Source organism: Strix aluco, chromosome 8 (assembly GCF_031877795.1).
Source record: "Strix aluco isolate bStrAlu1 chromosome 8, bStrAlu1.hap1, whole genome shotgun sequence".
NCBI lineage: Eukaryota > Metazoa > Chordata > Aves > Strigiformes > Strigidae > Strix > Strix aluco.
Window position 1 is genome coordinate 33,089,762 of NC_133938.1, and position 23,694 is coordinate 33,113,455.

At 44.6% G+C, this 23,694-nt stretch overlaps 1 protein-coding gene and 1 long non-coding RNA gene across 4 annotated transcripts in view; one reads left to right on the forward strand and one right to left on the reverse strand.

Moving 5' to 3' along the window:
* Positions 1-363, reverse strand: part of LOC141926747 (uncharacterized) — a 51,852-nt gene extending 51,489 nt beyond the window's left edge. For both annotated transcript variants that reach the window (XR_012624197.1, XR_012624198.1), the window contains exon 1: positions 224-363. This is a non-coding gene — a long non-coding RNA (uncharacterized LOC141926747). The remainder of the gene's footprint in view (positions 1-223) is intronic.
* An 8,753-nt stretch (positions 364-9,116) lies between these two features.
* C8H1orf21 (chromosome 8 C1orf21 homolog) overlaps positions 9,117-23,694 on the forward strand; it is a 126,985-nt gene continuing 112,407 nt past the window's right edge. For both annotated transcript variants that reach the window (XM_074833118.1, XM_074833117.1), the window contains exon 1: positions 9,117-9,328. The gene's annotated coding sequence lies outside the window, so the exon portion shown is untranslated. The remainder of the gene's footprint in view (positions 9,329-23,694) is intronic.

Genomic DNA, 23,694 nt, shown 5'->3' on the forward strand with positions numbered 1-23,694 from the left:
GTCACAGTGAACTTCAGAGACTGGCAGTTCTTTCCCTCTCTCTTCTCTGAAGAGTGTATACACACACAGACACAGACACAAAACAAACAACAAACCCAGTAACAGATGTTTGCACCATCTCAGGTGTAGTACATCGTAAAAAATTACACTGCTACAATGCTCGGAGGTAGGTTAATATTTAGTTTGGCTTATAGTTTCTTCAGACTCCCAGGGCAGTACTCACCTTAGTACAGATGCCTCCTTATTTTTTGAAGCCTGGAGCACCCCATCCCACCAGCAGCAGGCTGCAGATGTTGTTGGAGCTGATGCAGAAAGGTTGCAGCTTTCCTTTCTTCTCCTATATCGCTGTTGGTAAGACTTTCATGTCTTACCCCCTGCCCAGAGAAGGCTGCATTATCTCTATATTTAGCTTGATCACCTGGGTGGGTATTAATATCACACGCTTCACATAGTCATGTGCCTGACTCCTGCCTCCGCCGTGGCTCAGCAATTCGAGGAAGCTGTTAGTGACCCTCAGCTGGTTTTGCAAAACAACAATAACATCTACTGTTAGATCTACACAGGCTTAGACTGTGGAAGAAACGCCTCTTTTTTTTTCCTAAGGTCAGATTCCCTTCCATTCCCCATGGCCACTGGTGACAGACATTCTTCTGGCTGTACACTGTCTTTTTGCCACAAAAGGCACAAGTTCACCCACGTGCAGACTTTCATCTCTCCTCCTCACAGAGGTCCAAATTTAGACTTTTTTTTTTGTGATGGAGGAGGACAGGAGGTGGGCACCATACTCAATCCATTTGGCATCCTGCATGAGAACAAGGGACACCAGTCAATCTTCTGTGTGGTCCTTGAGAGAGAGGTCATACCAAAACAGTCAGGAAAGACTGGGCAAGACCTTCAACCTTCCCCACATCAGCCTGTGGACCTAACTTGGCTTTCCCCTCACCTGGCCTTGTTGTTCAGTAACAGAAGAAGCTGGTGAGAAGACTGGGCACCCACCCTGCTTCATAGAGGTCTTCGGACTTCAAAAAAAGAAATATAATTGAAGTTTGTGAAAACAAATAAGACAGAAGTACGTTTTGGTACTGCCCTTCACCGGTTTGAGAGCGGCCAGAATGTTTTCATGCCATTTTTAATCAAAGATGAGCCCCGCCACAGCCTCTCACTGGGATGTATAAGTTTTTGAGCTGGACATTGAATCTGAATTTCTAGATCCAAAAGAGTCCCCACCGGTTGGACATTAGCTCAAAATGACAGAAAGCCTATTTTTTCATTCTGCTTAAACATGCATAAATAACACCCAAACTATGTGTCATATTTTAACACAGTTCAATGGAAACACTAATTCTTATTTGGCCTCAAAACAAACTAAACTTACCGAGAGTGAACTCCTAAGTAATTTTCAATTTTTAATCACCATGAGCGTCTATTATGACTTTCCTGCATATTTTTTCAAAGCCTAGTCTCAGATACCTGCCTTTTAATTTCTCCAATTGCTATCCTAATTCCTCTTTCTGACTCTCAGCTACAGAGATGATTGAGACAAGACTGCTGGCAATATCCTCCCCGCCTTTTTGGAAGGAACATCTTTCCTTCTACTAACTTTTTTTCTTCTTCCTCCAAGAGGGAAACTTTTGAGCAGCCTAGGGAGCAAGGGAGTTTGTTTTGATAATGAACTGAAACCAGTTCTTTGAGTAATTACTGCTGAAGTGGTAGCATTTCCACATAATCTCCGGGTTGAACAATGACAGTTCTGGAGGAGGATGGACAAATAGACACTAACAAAGCAGGCAAGCAAGAAAGGGGAAACTTTTTACATTTTATTGAGGGAAAGATCCCAATAATGATGATGGAATGATTGCCTTCCTAAAGATCATCAAATTGCCCCCTGAGGATGGATTCACTTCACATGGTTTAGGCATCAGAACTTAGGTGCCTCTGCTCATGCTAGTTATTGTAGCAAAACACAAGCCTCCAGGGGGTCATTCATTTCATCTTAAGATAAATCAGCCTTTGGAGGTCCTTATTTCTCTCCACTGACTTTAAAAGGAGCCACCCATGGATGACTAGCTGTAGCGTGGACATCTAACTCTGAGATGCCTTGGATAAGGCAGACAAATCCTACCCTACAGCTCCGTATCATAACCTATACATAAATGTTACAATAAAAATGCGTTTGTGATTAATCACATATCCATACAAGTTGTGAAATTCAATGTAATAGTTCCCTTATCAACTATAATACACACTTTCTATTAGTTTAATGTTTTCTGTAAAGGTGCGTAGCAACAATCACTCCAAAAGAGCTCAGTGTTTTGGACCAAGTTACAATTTCTAAGGGAATATAACTTTGCCTTGATTTGAATGCAATTAAATTCTCTGCCATAATAGCGGCATAATGACAAAGAATATTTTTTCTTTATTTCCTCAGCTTGGAAATTAAAAGGGAATAACACACAATGTTGCACAATGAAATAGACCTTCAATCCCATATGGACAGCAGGATTCTCAAGTCAGTGTATTCTCCTTTCTGGTATGAAAAGTGATGCAGACAAATCCATTTATAAATTTCTTTTTAATGTCCACTTCCAGTACCTGAAAAGAAGGAAGTTGTGCTGGCAGTTAAAACATGGCCTCTTAGCCATGCCTTGTAGCTTTGCTTCTCAGGCCCACTCTGTGCTTTAGGCTACTTACTTACTGAATCACTGTTTGCCTATCTGAGATGTTGAGACCCGAGACCTTGATTTAATAAAACCAGTGTTCGGGTTTAACTTTGCACATGGTGCACAGTGGCTTGCTGCAATGCTGATAAATGGCTTGGGTAGAACAGAAATGATGACTTCACCCATGCCAGCTTTTACTGTTCGAACCAATTCTTCAACTAGTTATGAACTTGGAATCTCTTTTTTTTTTTTTTTTCTGGTCCATTAGAATACATGAAAAATCCCCTAATTCTTCATTACTGTTATAGCCACCAGTTTTTGCTTTATGTTCTTGCAAACAGTATTTTTATGGGCCCCTGAAAAACTGATTTACTTAAAATTTAACAATGCTTATCTCCTAATGTAGTCGTCTCAATATTCAACATTGGCAGTTAAGATCTTATCATAACAGGTAAGCTGCTACTATTGTCTTACAGCCACTCTGCCAAGGAACCATGACATAGCAACTCTTATCTGCCATCACACCAACCCAATCCTTTCCCAAATACCCGGGCAGCGAAATTCAACATAAAGTACCATGTATGAAGGGTGTCTTCGCAATAACCCCTCCCATTTGAGCCAAGGTCTTGGCAGCCTCCTTTGAGGCATTTGCCACAATAGGACATCCAAATGGATGTGGTCTGTAGTCATCAAGAGCCTGTATGAGCTGGTAGTGCAGACCCCAAAGTATTGGTGTATGGAGGGTCTCTGTGTGGGACAATCTCCCTTTTTTCTAACTTAACTTAAAATCCTAACTTAAAACTGTGCTCTGACTTAAAACTGTATATTCCTGGTGGAGGTGAGGAGTGGGAGTGGTTCTGTGCTTTGCAAACACCCGTGCCAGAAGAAGAAATCACTAGTGAGCAGCGTCCCTCAATGCTCCCAACAGGAGATGGCCACCTTTCCAAAGGAGGAGGTACAGCTGCTCACCTAAGTGCTCTCTATATAATTTAGTGTCAAAATGAGCTGTGTTAAAGCTTGAGAGGCTTAAACAGAAAGTCATGCTAGCCTAACTGGTACTGAGAAACAAGTGTAGACTAGAAGAAAATGTTCTTGGCTGTTTGATGCTAACCCAGTAACGCGCATAACTCAGCGTGTGCTTTGGATCCAGTTCTGCACCATGAAAGTCAAAGGGATGTTTTGCTGGTGACCCAAACTGGATCACAGTACCCAGTCCTCGCTTGCCACTAATTTCCTGTGTTGTCATATTGCCTTGCTAGAGAAGTAGTATAGCAAATGGTGGGGGTTTCTGACAAATTGTGCCCCCAGGCGCACAAATCAAGTCAGTCTTGGTTGGTTTATCTTATTATAGTACAGGCACATGGCCTACAACTCCAGCCCCAGCGCAAAACATATTTTAGGCTAAGAAACTTTATTATTATTATAAGAAACTGTATTAACTTTAGCAGTATCTGTGTTGCTTCCAAATGTGGAACAACTAAAGTCTAAAGTTCCTGATTATTCTTTACTCTCTCTGCCTTTGACTGAAATTAAGAGACAGCTTTGTGAAGTCATTAATCTGGAATTAGGACCTCAGAATTGGATGCTCTGACATGGATCTTTTATTCTTGTTTGTACAGCATCCAAAATGTGCATGGCTTATCTGAGGGCTTATCTACCTATTTTGTCTTATCTTGCCTAATTGCAAGCTCGGATATAAAGAGAATAATTTAATCTGAAGAGTAAATAAACAAACATTGCATATAGAACTGGGATCAGTAAAGATTGTCTGAAAATTCCCAGGGGTATCTGTAGGTTTCTCCTACAGCTGGGCTTGCTTTCTGTCGCAGGTTTTTAATGTAGGTACTATTCTGTGATGATGAAAATGTGAAAAAGAAAATTCAGGCGATTTATGCAGTTTAAGTAATGCAGATTAATCTTTGACTCTTTTTATATACTTCAGACTCCTTTTTGCCCTCTGAACAGGTGTACTGCTCAGTGAGGTGAATGAGAGCAGTTCATGTTTCCAAGGGCATTATTTATTCTAAGATAATTATTTATTGGTTAAAATGCATTCTCTGATATGCCAAGAATTTGCGATCCATTTTTTTCTTTATTGCAGAGTCACACCATTTCCATTTTAATAATGACAGTGAATGCAAGGAGCAGGGCCAGACTGTGCAAAACAAACATCCACTAATTTGTAATCATTTAAGTATGTAAAGCTAGACTTTGATGTTAATGCACCATTAAAAAGGAGCTGGGAAGTTCACACTTCTGTTCCTGTATTGCTTGTCAAGCAGCAGAACAGCTCAAAGAGCAGCTTGTTGATTTACAGCATCAAACCCACCTCAGCCTGTTTGCCGTCTTGTAAAAAATTTTGGTATCTTCAACTGTGTGTTCCAAGCCTGAAAATTGTTGCAAATGCCTAAGTTATCGTCAAATTTTACGGGACATGGAAAATCTATGTGAGGAAACTGAATCTACAGAGCTTGTGCCTTTCTGTGCCCTCTCTTCTTTATCCAGCAGCACCAGCTATCCGGTCCATGAGAGCCTGACTCCAGTTCTCCTCCAGTCCTTGGGGATGGAGTCAGGGCTTCATCACACTGGCTGCCAGAGTCCTTTCACAGTGACTGCACTTTCCAACCCCACAGATGATGTCTACAAAGACCTTTGAATATCAGCACATTTAGGAAACATTTCAATGTTTTAGAACTATTATTCTCAAAGGGAAATGAATTTGGCATTGTGGAGTTTACGTTAGCATCTCCCGGGCAGGGTCTAGATGATATCAATTCATCAGAATCTTTAAACTGTTCCTGGCAGCAGTTTGTGCAGCATTTTAGTTTTTTTCTGAGCTCATGTTAATTGGGAAAAATGTGCAGCAATTTCACCTATTTATCTGTAAGCCGAGCTATGAGTTCTCTAATTTCTCCCATTTCCGAAATGTAGAGCTTCATTAAAGTATCAGCAAATTACCAGCACCTTTCAGAAAATAAAACAGGATAACTTAGGAATTTGCAACAATTTTCAGGCTTGGAACACACAGTTGTTGTGCTGATAACTACTACCTGATTAAAGTAATGGTTTATTTTTACAGTAACCAGTAGGACACAGGTAGAATACGCATACCTTTGGCATAGATGAATGAACTGTATTCACATTTTTAGGAGAAAAGAAGGTAGGTAGATCCCTACAAGAATTGTTGTATTATTATAACTTAGGCAACATGCGTGGCACACACACATACAGAGATTTCACTGCAGTAGTCTGATGACTTATAAGCCAAATAACCTTTTTTTTTTTTTGCATAAACAGGCCAAATTGATATTTCTACACCACTGTTTTAAGTGCTCTCTTAAGAGCCTTGCTGTTTCCAGTGCTCCCTTTTACATTTCGCATCTTCAAGGCTTATTCTACACAGACACCAGCTGTAACACTTTTAACCCTCCCTATGTAGTCAGTGTTACTGCACTGAAAAGGCTCTTCTGTGAATGTTAAGTACACTATGACAGTATAATGTGAGTACAGGCATGAGAAAACAAGTCCATACTCCCACTACGATTGCATCCACATTGGAAATAATATACATCAGCCTGGGCAAAAATCATGGTCTTATCAAACAGATTCATCAGAACAGAAACAACGCGTAGAGATCAAGCCAACAAACAACCTCTCATAGTGCAAAATTTCAGACTTTGAGACACCAACTCACCAGCTTTAAAGCCTGATGGCATCACTGGAAATTAATTGCACACGTCACTCTCTCTGCTCCATCTAGTGCGTGGCTGTGTCGGGGTTAACGTGAAGGAACCTCCTCCTGATGCCAGAAGTAGACCTGCTTGGAGAGGGCTCTCTGACCATAAGCCTGCAGGTTTCAATGGCACACAAGCTATTGCCTTAGACAAGAAAGGGTCCAAAAATTTAGCATGGCAGAATTTGGCCCGGAGGTGGAGCTTCTTTTAAAAGAAGACAGCCAAGTGCAATCTCTGGAGCCACTGACTCTCTCGATACTCATTTCTGTCCTCATCCTTCTCCCTTCCAATGAGGGTCTTGTGTGTTTTTTCTTTTTCTTATAATAATAATTTTGTCTTTGCAAATACTGTCTCTGGCTACTCTTTATTTAGTCCATGGCTTCCCCAGATCCAAGTCAATTCATTCCCACAGTAGCAAGAGAACTTAATTGGGAAAGACAATTCCTTTTGTACTCCATGAAAAAGTCAGGATAAAAGCTGTCATCTTCTTGCAGGAACAACTCCCAGCCCTTGATTTTGGTATTAAAACAATAATTTGTTCTTGGGGTCATGAACTAATACCTGGTTTGGGCACCACTAGGCAAGGACAGGGCATCAGGCTCAGCCGACGTGGGCTATGCTTAGTACCAAATACGTCCTGGGTATCAGAAATCACTTACACTATTTATCGATTTCCACCTTCTAAAAATAACTCTTCAGTATGCAATGTCTCTTCTCAGAAATCAATAAAACAAACATGAGAAATCAGGGAAATAAATATTTTCTGCTTTTAGTTGTATCTTTGACTCCATGAGAGTGGTAGACAAAGACTCGATCAACAAAACTGTGCATAAGGAAGCAGATTTACATGTAAATAATTATATTATGAATGTTAACTAGCTGCACACATCACAAGGAAAACGTCACGGAGGTTGGTTTGTGGAGGCTAAACAAAATATGTTTGCTTTATGCTGTTCTTTTATGGTCGGTTTTATTGGAAGCACAGTTTATAGCAGCATAGCAATCACGTATTTTTCACTGTAAAAGCTCCATGTGTCTTTGGAAACAGCATCAGGCTCTCTCCAGTGAAAAGGGTGAAAAACAAAGTTGGCTGACTTCAAAGTTGTCAACCTAGAGCTGCTCTTTTGGAATCTCTTGATGTTGTTTATGTCCACCTTTCTGGTAGTGATTTCCGATGCAAAGAAAAATAATTAGATTGCTAGAAAGATGAAGGTAGAAATGACTGCAAATAGGATCCTGCAAGTATTTGGCAAACAAACTGTTATTTATTTTAACATTTTCATAATGGTGAATGAAAAAGGTTCTTAGATGAAAACCTATCTGCCTGGATTATTGAAAGATAATAAAACTGTAGGTGATGAAAAGCATATAGGCTTGCTGGACTCTTTCTACATGGTTGCACTTCCTGGCAGAAACAATCTGAGAAAGCTTTTATAACCAGATCTTCAAAGAAGCTTCACCTCAACCTCCATTTTTTTTTCAGTCAACAGTCATTTTCATGAAAAACTATGCCTCTGTGAATACAAAACCAGGTTTGCCTGTGACAACTTGGGCTCGTGCTGCAATAAAGCAGATACGCATTGCGTTATTGGGAAAAAAAAACTTCCAGGATACGGTGAAGAACCACTCTGTTGTCCCATTGCTGAGTGGGAGACGGACACCAAAGGCACAGGGCCCTGTTTTTGCATCTCTGACCTTACCTGGTGTTCTCTGTTCTCCCACCTCGAGGTACTCAGCCTCCTGCCCTGAGGCACGGCGGCCCGTGGGTGCTGGAGGTGCTCTCCGGTGGGTGCTGAGCCTCCCCCAGGATAGGACAGCCCCCCCACCGAGGTGGGCACAGACCTTTAGGGGAGGGAGCAGGAATGTCCTTGTGCTCACCGTTGTCCTGAACTGCTCACACAAACACCGCCCTGAAAACCAGACAGCGTATTAATGACAGCTTGACTTGAAAAACTCCTACCCCTGCACTTTTTCCACCCCTGCGCGCAAACAAGATTTCTGTGAAGTAATTAAAAGGCGCAGCGCTGATGATCCAGTCAATGGAAAAGGACAAATTGGGTAGCGGCAACTTTTTTTTTTTTTTTTTCGGGATTTCTAAAACGACTGTAAAAAGGACACAGTGTTATCCTTGCCCGTTAGCTGTGTTTGAAACAAAGCCTTCGAAAGGGCCCGTTTCTAAGACTAATTTACAACCGTTTCACGGGCCGCTGTGAGACCCTTCGCTTTAATTGACACGCTCTTATTATTTTTAACCGTCTTCTCCGCTGCCCCCCCCCAGTTCTGCGCCGCGCTCTCAGGGCAGGCCTGCGCCCCCCCCCCCCCCGCCGCCGGGCCGCGGGTGTCCCGGGGCGGCTCGGCCCCTCCACCCGGGGAGCGGAGGCGGGCTGGCGGGCGGCGGCGGCCGGGAAGGGACGGGACCGAGGGAACGCCGCGGCCGCGGCTCCCCACAGCCCGGCGGGAAGGGCCCGAGCGGGCCCCGCGGCGGGCAGGGACGCGGCCGCCGCGCAGGCCCCGGCCCCGCGCCCAGGGCGGCTGTGGGCGCCGCTCGGGCCCTCACCCGGAGGAGCGGGGCTGCGGGCGGGGAGCGGCCCCCGGACGGGCCCGGGGTTCGGTCCCGGCGGCGAGAGGGGCGGGCGGTGCAGCGGAGGCTCCTCCTCCGCGGCCTCTCACCGCCTCCCCGCCGTGACGGCCGGGCGCGCCCCCGGCTCCGCGCCGCCCCTTCCCCGCCTCGGCCCGCCCCGGCTCCCCGGAGAGGCCGCTCCGCGCCCGGCTGCCGCCCGCCGCCGCCGCCGCCGCTGCCGCGCTCGCACACTTGAGTTGGAGCCGCCCGATCCCCCGCGCCTCCCGGTCCTCTCCAGCCGGGCCCCGAGCCGCGCCCGGCGCTGCCGGCGGCCCTCCGCGGCGGGGGAGCCGCTCCGAGCGGCGGCTCCGGAGGTGAGCGTCCCCCGGGGGGCGGCGGGGGGCAGGCGGGGGCCGGGGGGCGCCGCTTCCCTCGCGGAGGCCTGGGCCGGCGGCGGGCGGGCTGGGGCCCCGCTCCGGGCCGGGGTTGAGGGCCGGTTCCCCCCCCCCCCCCCAGCACAGCGGGGCCGTGCCCGCCGCCGCGTCCCCGGCCGCCGCGGGGCCTTTTTATTCCCTGATTTCTCCGTATCCCGATCCCCACCCCCCCGCGCCTCCTCCGGGCGATGTTTTATTCATGACCCCGCCGGGCTTTGTACGGGGAGCGGGCGCCTTCCTCCGCAGTTCGCCAAGTGCTGCCAGACCCCGGGGCTGGGGGGGGGGGACGGACGGGGGGGTCGCGGCTTGGAGGCGAAATGGCTGCAGGGTGGGCAAGGTTTCCCCAGCCGGGCAGGCAGCCCGGGGTTTGAACGGCATCTGTTTGCTTTGGGGGGTGCCGGCGTTGCCGCGGCTCGGGAGGGGTGTGAGGGGGGGGTGTGGGGGGGTGGCGGGGGTGTGTGGAAATGTCTCTTGCTGCATTTCGCTCCGCTCGCAGGAGGGAGGAAGCTCGCTGCAGGTCTGCCGGCCTCACACGGAGAAGAAACAAGTCCCTGCGAGGCTTTCTGTAGCAGATTTTATATGTATCTGTATCTTCTCTTTCAAGGGTTCAGCAGCAAGCGTATTGCAACACCAAATGCCTGTAAGCCAGGCGGCACTTACACCATCACCGAGTTAACTGTAGATGTCAGACTGGGCTTGCACTGCTGTGATGTCAGATTCGTAATAACACGCAGAAATGGTGAATTCGGTGCGGGCTGAGCGTGATGGAGACGGCACAGACCCAGCTGGCGTGGACAGACTCGGTGGAGCCTCTTTCTTCCCCGGTGCTGGGCCTGCTGTGTAGGTAGTCCCCCGGCGCAGGCAGATCGTAGGGGCACTGGGATAATTGTTACAGATTCGTGGGTGACTGCGGACTCGGAGGAGCAGATATTTGTGCCAGGAGCAGAGACACTTAGCTTGCTTTCCCTTACCAAGGTATTCAGATATGTGTTGGTTAGAGAGTCGTTCGCTGATGCCTGCCTTGTCTAACTTCTGCAATGAGGCTGCTGCCATGGGTATCAGTCAGGAGGATGAATTTTGTTGTGTGCTGTAGAAAGCTGGCTGCGATCAATAGGCGGTGTTGTATTAGCCCCTGATACTGCCTCTTGATTTCTGGTGAGCTGATCGTGGACTGGTGAACTAAAGCTGAGGGATGCCAAAACACGTTCCTCACCTTATTTGATTGCCCGTTCACCTGCCCTTCACCTTCCCCATGCCGTGGTTGGTTCGGTTTCAGTGGAAGAATTCTGGTCCTGAGTCTGCTCAAAGAAATACGTGTGTTTTGGTTTTGCTTCTCTAACTTGCTGTTTGTTAATAGCTGTAAGGCTACGTGTTTCTGAAGATCTGGCTGGAGGTGTTTGCCCTTTGGCACAAGTGGAATGCACCGATACTGTTTGATGTCGTTTAACCTTATATTATCTTAAGTGTTGTATGATGAGGCAGCTTCCATTTGTTTTAAGACCTTGTGATGATGCAGTACAATAATAATTATGAATCTTCTCATTGTCTGAAGAATCTTTAAATACTACTCTGTCTTGCGAGGTACTTCATGTGTGTTTATTTGCAAGAGGCGCAGGCATGGATGAGCAGTGTTTGATATTAATCATGTTCGTTTTGGGGTGGGAGGACAGGAGCAGTTTGGCACTGGTACTTTAAGTTGTAATTTATGGGTGTGACGTCATGTGGTAGATAAGCTTTTATGGGATCTGCCATGTAAATTATGCCCTTTGTTTATATACGTGCAATTACTTGTTTTGAAAATCCATGCTGTATAGTTTGCTTAATAGCCTGCGCCGGAGCTGTGAATAAGATCTAGCAGAATGTGCTTTAATTGCGCAATATTGTTCAGCGGTTGAAAACGTTTCGCTTTACCTTGTGCTCGCAGCCTGCACCAGGTGTGAAGTTACTACATTGCATCTGCATGCTGCGATATGTCTTGTACGCTAGTCGGCCGTGAAGGCAGTGGCCAGGTGCTTCTATCTTCTTCTTTCTCTATTATCTGTTTCATTTTGTTTTTCAAAAGCAGCGGGGTGCTGAAATGAGTGATTTCGACTAATCCGCGCTGGAGAGAGCAGCTTGGTTATTTAAGGCTGCTGTAGTTTGTTATGCAATCAGATTAACAAAGGTTGAAATGATCATTCAACTTTGGGTAAACAAATGAGATAGATATATATATAACATTGTGGATTAGGGCGACTGCTTACATCAGAGCGATGTGCTGCAGTTAGGGTGTTGCAAATATTGGACAAAAACAAAGTGAGTGGATACAGTAACACGGTAAATAAGTTTTTGGTAAACTTCTTGAGATTGTAGTGCACTTACTGTTGATTGTCTGTACTCCAGGAGCTTCTGCAGTATGTTAGGTGCTGCCCGCATGCATGGGCAAACTTACTTTCAGCTTCGTTTAGTTGACAAGCAAAGGCAAACATCTTTATGCACAGCCTGATTGTGCCCGGGGTGCTGTGCAGGCTCTGGGCTAATTGCAGTGCAGGTGTTGGGTCTAGGAAGATGACCAAGGCTGAACTGGAAGCTTTTTAAATAAAAAAACCCGTAATTCCAGACACATTTCCTGAAGCTGGCAGCCCCTCAACCGGTCCATTATTAGTTGGCTATTTCTTCTTGTTGTCGTGGAAGCAGCATTGCTGCAGGAGAGATTTTTAAGGCTTGTCTGCCTGAATCCACTCAGAGAGGAGGCGATGACGCGCGCGCTGCGTGGCAAAGGCCGGCGCAGGCATCACTGGTGTATCAGAGGTGAGACCCCGCCAGGAGAGACAAAAGCTGGTACAGAAAGGGAAAGGTGGAAGCCTGGGATGTGGGGGGAGCAGGTGGAGCGCAGGGAGGAGAGGGAGACGTTTATCGGTGTTAGGGCAGGGACCTCTCCTGTGCGTCCCTGCTCGGGCCCCGCTCTGCAGTGGCAGCGCAGTGATCTCGCGTGGGCTCTGGTGCTTTGGAAGTGGACCTCGCTCTAAAATTACTGTGGCATGAAATAAGCCTGCTGTTATTACAGTATGCGATGGTGTCGGGTGTTTGGGGAGAAAGGAGGAATAACTGACTCCTGACAGTCAGTTTTCCAGAGGCCTTCGTATTGATGTGGAGCCTGAGCCCTTCCAACCTTCCTCTCGATCAGGGAAAGGTAAGGTACCCTCGAGGATGCTGCTCTTCCATCCTTCAGCAGAAGATAACAGAACAGGACTATGTTCTGGATACATATTCAGAAATACTCTGGAAAGGGTTTTTAAAATTATTATTATTATTACTTATTTCCTTGCTGACTGTGTTTCATTCTATATTACCAGGCATCTAATTGCAAAGGGATTTCACAGGCACTTGCAAATATATATCACTATGCTACTGGCTGATCTTTGTGCTGTATAACGTATTTGTGCCTAAATGTACACAAGCACATTTTGGGTATACTGGAATCTAAAGAGGTACATTTGGGAATAGGTAATATTGTTAAAGCTGTATTACCGTAGGATGTTCAGAGAGGAGGCGGTGTGGAATGTGATATGCAATCAGTAATTTTAAGACTATGTCTTTTACTGGTACTAGTCTACTTCAGCTCTGATTTATTAACAGGTTGGTATCTTGTCTTCAATTTTGTGAACTGAAAAAGAGCAGTTAGTCTTGGTCAGACTAGAGGTCTGTCTAGCTCAGTATTTTTTCTGATGGGGCCGCTTACAGGTGCGTAGGAAAACTGTAACTCCAGAGTTACCCTCCTGGTAAATCCTTCCAGCAGTCATCGCTCCAGGAAATCTTTGGGCTGGCGCTTCCATTGAGGCTGTTGTGTTTAATAGCTGCTGATGGATTGTCTTCTCTGAAAAATGTCTGATTTGTTTTGAAAAACTTTATGGCGTTAGTGTTCACAACATCCTGTGTTGGTGAACTTCTGGCATAATTGTGCACTCTGAAAAGGATTTTATTTTATTTGTTTTACGGCGTGCCATTTGAAGTGCCTGCCTTGTGATTTTATCTGAATTCTGGAAGAATATCTTTGGTTTTAGATTTTTATACAGGAAAGTACTATGTATGTGGATGCTAACAGGTCTTAGAATGTATATAAAGATAACTGCTCTATGTTTGCAGTAAGGTATGCTCACAGCCCCATTTACAGTCGCCTTTCATAGATACGTACCATTACAGCTGTCGCATTTAGGTGATTACATGCAAAAAAATGTTCAAATACAAGAAGTAATATGATTTCTGCAGCTATACATCCTGCACATAGATTGCAGTAAGTCTTGATTCAGAACAACTTGGATGACAGAAGAGTTGCTGGATGCTGAGGAGTGACTTCAGCAGTGTTGTTTGAAGTTCTTGCCAAAGTAAATCTTTACAAGGTATCTGGTGCAACATCTTAGGGGGTGTGGAAGGATACGGGGACCAGAATTTAAAAATTGTGTTAAAGAGCTTGAGGTTAAGAAATGCAGATTCCAGTAAGTGCAGCATCACTCAGTAAAAACACTGTCTCGGTCCCTGAATTGTTCTTTGGGTTGGCTTTTGACATGCCATCCTGGACCATTTCAGAAACGGGTGGGTGTTAAAAAGTTGTGATTTTAAATTCCCCTTTTCCTTAGTGTGGCAGGGAAGCAAGATCATCTGACTGTGAATAGACCTACAGTATTTGCTTTTTTACTGGTGGTCCAGGAGTCTGTCTGGATTACAGGGGCCATCTGGGTCACAGAGTTTGTTGTACTAGACTTTGGTATTGGTGGTAATGGCAGTTGTATTTGGTGTATTGAAAGAAGCCCTCCAAAGGTTGATAATTTATTTGTTATTATGGCAGCTTCTGAATTCCTATTGATAAAAATTGGTACAATTTTCGTGTTTGTAAAGCAAACAGAAAATCTTCATCTTGTCATTTCTACTGTTGTTCCACCCTTGTCTGTAAACTTATGATTAAAGTGGGTGGAATTTCAGTTTACTGGTTTACGGGTGGGATAATAGTAGAGAGTGACCAGACAAACGTTTTCTGTTTGTTTTAAAAATAGAGACACTTACATAATGATGCTATACAGAACAACAGTACATACATATGGATAAGATGTCTGCAACCGAGTATTAATCCAACAGCATCCTTTGCCTGTGTGTCTGCTGTCGCTTGCTTCAAAGGAAGGTAATTCTGTAGTGAAGAGGAGCCACTGCCAAGTGATTTAGCTGGAGTATAGGTCCAGTCCTGAACAGCCTTTAGGCAGGGCTCTGGGTTAGAGGCTTGGGGAAATAGATTTTTAAACCATTATGAGCTCTTAATTTGTTATCTGAACCAGGGAAAACCATTCTTTCTCTTTTGTGGAGCACTGTCTATCTGTGTTTTGAGTTGTTCATCTCTTAATGTGTGGCGTGTGCTTAGTAAAACTGAGGCCCCACTTTTGAGAGTGGAGTGCTATTGCTAATAAAAAAAAAAACCCCAAACCAGTGAACATGTCTGAAAGCATCAGGATCACATCAGGGTCTTTACTCTTACTGTGGAAGTGGCCTCAGTTTGTTTTTCCTCTCTCTTTCTCTCTCTCTCTAAGTAATAGACTTTATCCATCAAATTTGGAAAAAGATAAAAAGAAAGTTCACTTGAACTATGTATTTAAGAGAAAAAATTTTCCTGGATCTATATATGCAGGTGGGCATTTTCCCAAAAGTGTGTGTTAGGCGTTGAGGCCGTAACTATGTTGTTGCTAACCAAAATTCTAGCCCTGAACATATCTATAAATACCATAGCCTCACCCCTTTGAGTCCGTGAAACGATACGTAGCTGGAATCATTTTATACATCAGGATATAAAAGGACCTTGGTGAACTTGAGCTTTTATAATAAACAAGGAAAAGTTAATCCAAGTTGCCCAATAGAGGAGTTTATACACACAAAGATGGCTCTTTATTCAGTGAGAAGGGACTTACCTTTTAGACTTTTCACTTGGGATTTTTATCTCATCCCATCCCAAATTTTTATTAATAAAAGCAAAACAACTTTAATGGGATTATGCGTGTTTGGCAGACAGGCCTCTGCATTTTAGTCGTGGCTAATTAGATCTGTGGAGCACATGCGATTTAGGATATTGGGCAGGGGGATTGTTTTAGCAGGAAGACACAGAGGAAGGAAGAAATTGCTCCCCTTTCTTATGGTGGCGGCAGCATTTTCTGTGAACTTTGCAGGTTTCTAGATGACATGCTGATGTTGGTGTGCTATTCCTGGGGAAACGGGCTTGTTGAAGTTCACCTTTCTATTTGGAGAATTCCTTTTGAATTGCTATTCAATAAAGTTCTGAGTACCAGATATTTGCACATCTCCACTAGAAAACAGTCTGAGGGAAGAATCGGCTGGTAAAACAAAACAAAAGCTGTCTTTTTAAGGGCTGGTAATGGGCTGTAAGCCCATTTCGGCTTCAACTTTGAGGGATGACTAAGACATTTCTCTGTTCTGACAATACCCAGTTTGGATCCTGCTGCTTAATTTTGTCTACAGGCCTGCTCATCTCAGCTGCATCTTAAAGGGAATGCAGCTGATGTGCACTAAATGTACTGACAAAATGTGCAGGAGTTTGGTCTTCTGTTGCAGATGGATTTACCCAGCACCCGTCCCTGGGAAGCCGCCTTCAGCAGCGGACTGTTCTCTGAAGTAGGGTGTTCAAAGATGCGGTTTGGGCTGCTGATCGTGGTCAGCCATGTGATGCTGAAGGACAGGGTACTGTTCCTTTTCTTCCAGTGCATTCGTGCTTGTTACGTACGCACAGTAGCTGTGGTCTGGTGGATACCCAGAGGCTCAGCTTTCTCTTCTGAGCCTTGATTTTTGCAGGAATCTGAAATAGCAGAACCCAAGCTGCTGAATAAGCCAGACTGAATCAAGAGGAGCAGATCTGGCGGTTCTTCCCTTCATCCACCGCAGAAATGCATAGAGGAGAAACTCGTATGAGTACTTCAGGGACTTGTTTTATTAGTGGGCGAAAGAAAAGCCAGCCAGGGTTTTCTAATACTATCTCTGTTATTTTTACCACTCAAAGTTCTTATGGACATAGTTCTTTTTTCTTATGATTTATGTTTTTAAATTACTACCTAGTTTTCAGGTGTGGGAGCTTATAATTTAAAAGTGTCTGGCCAGTCCTAAAAATGAAAATCAGAACCTCCCAATGAACAAGCTTCTGAGATAATTTCTGTTGTTTTCCCTCTGTATTTAAAAAAAAAAAAAAATAGTAAGAGGAAGCTGTATCCGTTCTGCTTCGGTCATGTCAGATAAGGTATATCTTTGAGAGTAAAAAGTCTTGATGCTTGTGGGAGGAGGGGAGCGTTTCTTTCTTTTGTCTCAAACGTTGCAGCGGAGGATACTAATTAACCACCAAACAAATTGCATTTGGGGTAGTTTGCCTTTGCTATGGCGGTGAAAATGTTTTGTTTGGAAAAGCTGCGCAAATTACACCCGCAGGCGTTCACGTAGAGATAAATCAGCCCCTGACTGCCCCAAATCTTCCTGTTTCAGTCTGCAGAAATATGCCAGGAAAGCTTTTGAAATGGCAACAGCCAGTCTGCATGTTCTGGAGCAGATTGTGTACCGGAGACCGCGGCACAGCCCTGAGCAAAGACGTCAGCAGCGAGGAGTGACTGTCATCCCCAACACAAACAGACAGACTCCATCAGTGTGACAGACCAGCGAAGAGTGACGCAACACTAATGGGCAGATCATGATGATTGTCAGCTCAGAATATAGGGTTTGTTTGTTGTTCTTCCCCAACAACAGGAGCTGACTGAGGTGGATTTTCCTATAACTAGCATTCTGCATCTTTGACATTTTGGCAAGAGTGAGACTATTTCCTAAAAAAAAAATAATAATGGAATAAGAGGCCTCAGGCTTAGTAACAGCATTTAGGAGAATAATAAATGCTCAGCTTTGTGAAGCTACATTTGGAGATTTTTACAAGCATAATGGAAAATTATGCACTTGACTCTTCACTGCGTTGCAGTGGGATTCAAGGGACCTAATTTCCCTAAGACTATGAAAATCCCCAGCTTTGTGATATAATTTTTGTTTGCCTTTACACTTCTGTACTAGTCTCTGAGCCTTTTTTCATCCACAGCAAATGCTTGGGTGCTGCGACACAAATAGTTTAAAAGCCAGTGATTTGACAGAAGAATAGTTGGAGCTTCTTAGATGTGCAGAGACTGGATTAATCTGGCACTAGGGCAGAAATTTGTGAGAAGCCTGGTTAAGTGACTGGCTGGAGAGAGGAGGGGTTCATGAAGTCAAAGTGACTTCTTCAGCCAAAGGGGGATCAGGCTGACATCATTATGATGGGGGTTTTTGCCTGGCCTCTCCCACAGATTCCGGGTAGCTGTCATGTACTTCCTTTGCAATTGCTTGACATTCTGCGAGCTTATGCCTTAAAAAAAGACTCTTGAAGTGAAAGGCTTTCCAGAAGGTCATTAGAAATTTAATACTACAATTTAATGAGGTTTGTGAGTTACCTGTAACACAAATAACAGTGCTGACGACTGCTTTTCAATTATTAATTTTTGTACAGCATGTTGTTGGCCATTAAGATGGGTTGTCTATGCAAAGTGGTTCCATAAAATGCAAATTATTAGCTTCTATGTGGGTCAGAAAACATTCCATACTTGGTGTAACTCTTGTAGTTAAATGGACTCCTTTGTTAAGCAAATAATTTAAGCACCGGTTACTCTTAGCAGTGTCAAAAACATACATGAATTCTTGCTGAGTGTAAATAAAGCGTTTCAGCTTTGAAGGATGACTGCAGGATTTGGCTTGAAAGCTATTTTTGGGCCACGGGCACAGCCCAAAGCCGGGGGACGTACATGGCTCTGCTCCTGGAATGGCGTCAGGGTGGAGGATGACTCACTCACCCCTGCAACTTCCTCGTTGCTCCAGAAGGTAGTGATTTATTGCAGGTCTGTGTCAGCAGTAAATAGCCATCCACCCGGCGCTGATTCAGCTGCTCTGAAAGTGGTAGTTAAGGTTGTGCGCCCCATCTTTGCCTACTCAGTCCCTCCCAGCTCCCTTCCCACCCATCAGCTGCGGAGGGTGTAAACAAACACGTAGCCTGTCCTCCCCCGTACTTTGACTGCCGGCCAGGCGGCCCGTGTGAGGCTGCGAGCAGAGATCCTGTTCTTGCAGATAGACGCACGGTGCACGCCAGCGTTGAGATTTGGACGGCGTTCCTGTTGAGTCAGGGAAGATTGGCTGGGCAAAGCCTGCGGGGTTTGGTCTTCTGAGGGCGCTGAGGTTGAAGCAATAGCAAATGTGGCAGAATCAGCACATAGTGCTGTTGCTGCTGGGTGAGAAATTGGTCCAAACCCTTCCAGGCCCTGCCCTGGCCTTCCTTTGTAGGCAAAACAGGTTGGGCAGCAACATGGGATCAGAGGAGACTACAGAGAGGAAGGTGAAGTTCACTGAGAACGTTCGTTAAGCATGACAGGTCGAGGACTCTTGTTTTTCTGGGGTTTATGTTGGCTTGCAGTACACGAGGAGGAATTTCTTCGCTCCTGTTGTGATTAATGAGAGTAAGGCAAGAAATTGTTTTACTGCTGGCTTTCCCCTCCTGCCTGTCCTCCAAAAGAAATCCCACGGTGCAAAAACCCACCAGCCTAAACACCTGATTTTGAACTAAAGTAGTCTATTTCAGATGTAAGAATGATCCTATCTTTGACCGACATGACCGTTCAAAGAATTGTGATGGAGAATAGTATCCTAATGGCAATACCTCCTCCCTTCTCTTCCACCCTGCTTTCCCAAGAGCTACTGCTATCCTGGGAAAACCCATCAAGAACCCACTTGTCACCACAGCCCATATCTTTTTAGTGGAGGGTAAATACCAGGGTAATTGTTGTGTTCCTGTATTTTTTTGTCTTAAGCCAAATGCAGAAGAAACAGCTCCCTTTTCTGGGAAATTTTTGCATCAGCATATGCTTTGAAAAGGCACGTAACAGGCAGCTGTTGGCCGTAAGTAGTATTAGCCACTTCCTGAGATGCAGTCTCTCACAAGCAGGAGCTTAGTTTTAATGCAGTGCTTGTCAGAGGCAAAGGTGGGACAGAAGATCCCAGGTGAATTAACCATGCCAAGGAAACTATCCCCAAAAAATCTGCTGTGGATTTTCTGAGTGTGTGAGATCAGCTCAGCTTTTGGTCTTGGTTGTGACTGAATATCCTCAGGAATAAAAGCCACAAGTAAGAATGGAGGTGGCCCTGAAGATTCCTTGGTTTCGCTTTGATGGTTGCTACCTGGTTAATCGCACTGTCCTGTTTGCTGACAGATTCTCTTAATGAGTAAATTGGTGATCTCTGTACTTTTTCAGGTGTTCAATTCCCCATTCCTCTCTTCCCTACCTATAATTTGCCATTCTTTCTCTTTACCTGCTGCCAGCTTTTGTGACATGTCATGAACGTGCCTGAATTGTGTTTTGTATTGAAACTGTGTTATTGCTTTGAAAATACTGAGCGTGGTTGGGTGTAAAAAAAAAAAAAAAAAGTAATGTGAGCTTCACAGTCTGCTGCTTCTGTGCCAATAAAGTTAAACTGTGCGAGTTAGGCTTGGTATCCGTAAGGTCTCTTCCAAGTGCAAGCTGAGCTGAGCTGAGGTGCTATCTGTGGGAATGCTGATCTGGCCTCAGTGTCGAGGGGAAAAAACCAGTATTGGAGGAGATGCAGGGACCTTTTTGTATCATCAGACTGCATGACTGGTTTTGTATCTCCATTTGAATGTCAAAGAAGAGATGGAAAACAGAAGATGGGAGTGACTTTTGCCCTTAAGGTAACATATGCCTCCTGGTGGTAGGGATTGCAAGCTGGTTTACTGATCTCTAGTTCGGCATTTCTACCTAGTCGTTAGCCAGCACATCTAGTAGGTTCAAATGTTTGGTTAGTCACTGGAGGTACTCTAGGACAAAGTTTAAAACTGATGGAAACTGCAGTGGTCTAAGGTGCTGCATTCGTTGTACTTACCTGGAAATTCAGGAGTGTACCCTTGGTGCTGCGTGCAGCTGCCTTTAGCAATTCCCCTGGTTTTTATCCTGTTTGCTGCTTTCTTATAGATCTATACCAGAAAGGCTTGGATGAAATGAGTGCCCACAAGGAAAGTTTTAGGGAATATTGGGAAGAAGTATAAAGGAGAATGAGCATGCGCCAGAAAATCAGCTTCAAAGCATGTGGTAAGGAGGAAAAAATGTGCATGCTTCCAGATATTGCTGGAATAGAAGAACAGCATGATGTAGTGAATGGTGCACCAGGGTGGGAGCTGGGAGACCACAGCTCTTTTTCCCAAGAGGCTGTGGAGCTGCTACAACTGGAGTTGCTCATTCAGGTTCTTTGCAGCTGCGACGGTATCTTTGTGGCATGCAGCGTGGTAAGACTGTGATCTTGTTCTGTGCCTTGTTATCAGAAAAATAAAAACAGGTCCCTTTTCTCAGTTTTGAAATGTGGTGGGTTTTGTTTGTTTCTTTTTTTTTTTTAAATCGAGTGAAATCTGGATTATTTTTCTAAATCCCTTGATCAACTTGAACCTCAGTTACTTAATTCTCTTCTCAAAAATAGTATTTGCTTTTCAAATACTATTATAAATTCAGAGTTATGAAGAAGAGTATTTCCTATTGCTGTCTATGACAAGTACTAATGCTCCCAGTTCAATCCTGGGGCTGGGATGTCCGTGGCTATTTCCTGATGGCTTTTGTAGCTGTTCTCTCCCTGCTTCTGCAGGGTGAAGACAGCGCTGATTGATTGCAGGTTTATATTGCTAATAACAATAAACAAGCAATTCTGACTCATTGGTCATGGAAGACAAGTACAATCAAATATTGTGGCTATGTTAATTTGTTTACATACAGGGAAATTATGTAAATATCAGTGCAGATTCGGTTTAGCCCCTGTGTGCACTTACATTCAATACCCTGGGGCCAAAACTGGGTACTGCTGAAGTCACGGAGAATTTTGTTGTTGAGCTTAGTAAGCCTAGGATTTAGCTTCTGAATGTTTAGAGGCACAATGGTTTTTAATACTGTTAAATTGCTGTAGAAGAAGGATTCTTGTGGCTTTACACTACCATTAAAGCCATAATCACATGTGTGAAAGGACAAAGTAAGCTGAAAACATGTCTTTCTGGCTTTCTGATTGCCCTCTTTAGAAGGTGTACAGCTCCCCTGCACATGGCTTTTGGTTGTCCCCCAACCTCAACTCACTGCCACCCCCCCATCCCTTCCTAGTGCCCCTAGCTGCCTCGTACAGACCGAAGCCTGCAGGCACCTTGGGTTTAGCATGGACTGAAAATTAATACTGAAAAAGAAGTTGAGAGTAATGGTTGGCCACCATGATGCCCAGCAAAGGAGGTATTGCATGGGCTCTCTCCTCGCACTGCTGTGCAGGCGAGGTTGTAACTCTCTTCATTTTGAGGTAGGAGCAGAGCCTGGGCATGTCGTTTCTGGGTCATTACCATCAAGAGCTGGTATCAGAAAGCAGAGAAATGGTATGGAGAGCGGGAATAGTATGTCTGTTCATAAATGTATTAAACAAGGAGGTGTCAAGGTGGAGATGAAATGTGAAGAGCTAAACAGCTGATGGCACGAGGCTGGAAATGTGAGCAGGAGAAAATGAGAGAGGGACTAACGAAACCAAAAGGTGCTTGCTGTTGAAAAGGAAATTGTGTAAGGGCTTGTGTGTGCTTTGCATTACTATCTTAAGGTGTGTGGTCAAGGGGGCAGAAATGATCAAATGTTTCCTTCTCTTGTTCTTTATTATGAATAAAAGCTTTCTGAGAGAGAGGCTCAGAGCTTGTTTTCTGTAGGCTGCAATGCAGGATGCTGGGCTTCATGTTGCTTTTCCTTTTAGAGGTGGCAATGCAAGAAATCAACCTGTCGAAACAATGAAGACAGAGCCTGCTCTCCAGTGGTGGGCTGTAACCAAGGGGTGGTGGTGCCACATCCTAAAGCTGGGTCTTGGGCTGGTCACCCCCTGATGCCAGTGACACCCCAGGTTTGTGGGGGAGGCACCAAGTAGTGCCTGGCTCTTTGTGCACCTTTTTCTTTTAATGAGTGAGATATAGTTGGGCTGGATTCAGCCAGCAGATTTGCCATTTGAATCATGCTGACCAGTGTCTGTCTAGCTATGGGCAAGGGAGAAGAGGAAGGAAAGGATTGGTCTCCAGTTAGGGTTTTTCTACAACTCTGAAATGTTAAAGATCAGTCAAAAAGACTGTAAATATTCCAGTTGTGAACTGCAGTGATTTTGCTTAATGTGCTTCATTGATTCTCCCTGTCATCTTTTCCAGGTGGAAACACTTAGGAGCAGTATTTCTTCTGTTCTCTGGCTGCACCCCTTGTTTGTTCCCTAAACCTTCTCTTTTTCTACCACAAACCACTTAGATAACTGGTATTATAGCAAAATAATCACCACTTGTGTTAGTTCCCTGATTCACAGCAGTGCTGGTCTGTATTCTGGTATTTGAAATTGCGAGACAGACAAATAGACAAGTGTGCAAAAGGTAAAGCAGCATCAACAAGAAAAAAAGAAATTGTATTTGATTAAAATCCATTTTACCCTGGTACCTTAACTATAGCTAATTATGTCTTTTGCGGGAGAACTAAAGGTAAGGATGAAGTTTCATGGATGAGCCTTCATTTGTTGAACCTGGGATGGGGCTTGATGGAGGAAATCACAGGCTCGTTGAGGCACTGACATACTGTTGCTAAAGTGGGGGCAGTGGCTGACCCTGCAAACACTGGCTGTGGGAATAATCGACTCATGATTTCAGTAACTTTTACTGGCTAATGGGCCTGCTAATGTGCCTGCTTTGTAGGATTGAGGCTTGTTTGTATTTCTGTTTTATGTCCACCACCCTTACTGTCTCGTGTTGTGCAGCAGACCTGCAAAACCTAAACCAGCATGAATTTCCATGGAGTTTTGTGTTGCCACTTGTGTTGACACACAGTATATTTGACAGGAGAAGTACTGGCAGGACACCAAAGAACAGGAGCTATCTTGTGGGCCAGCAGATGTAATGGAGGTAAGGCACTGTGCCTGCTGCAGTAGGGCCTCGTATCGAAGACTAAGTGCTTTAGTGCTGGTTTTGAGTGGGGAGGTTCGTGTGTGTAGTATCTGCAAAGTCCTAGGCAACATAGAGTTGCATCACAGGTGTCTTCTTTATTGGTTTAACATTTTAAGGAGTTTCTAAATATATAAAATGCTAAAAGCTTAAACTTAAAAAACCCTCACCTTTAAAGAAGTTCCTTAGTTAACTTTATTTGTCATTCAAAATGATTTTATTATGGAGCTTCCTCTTGCCA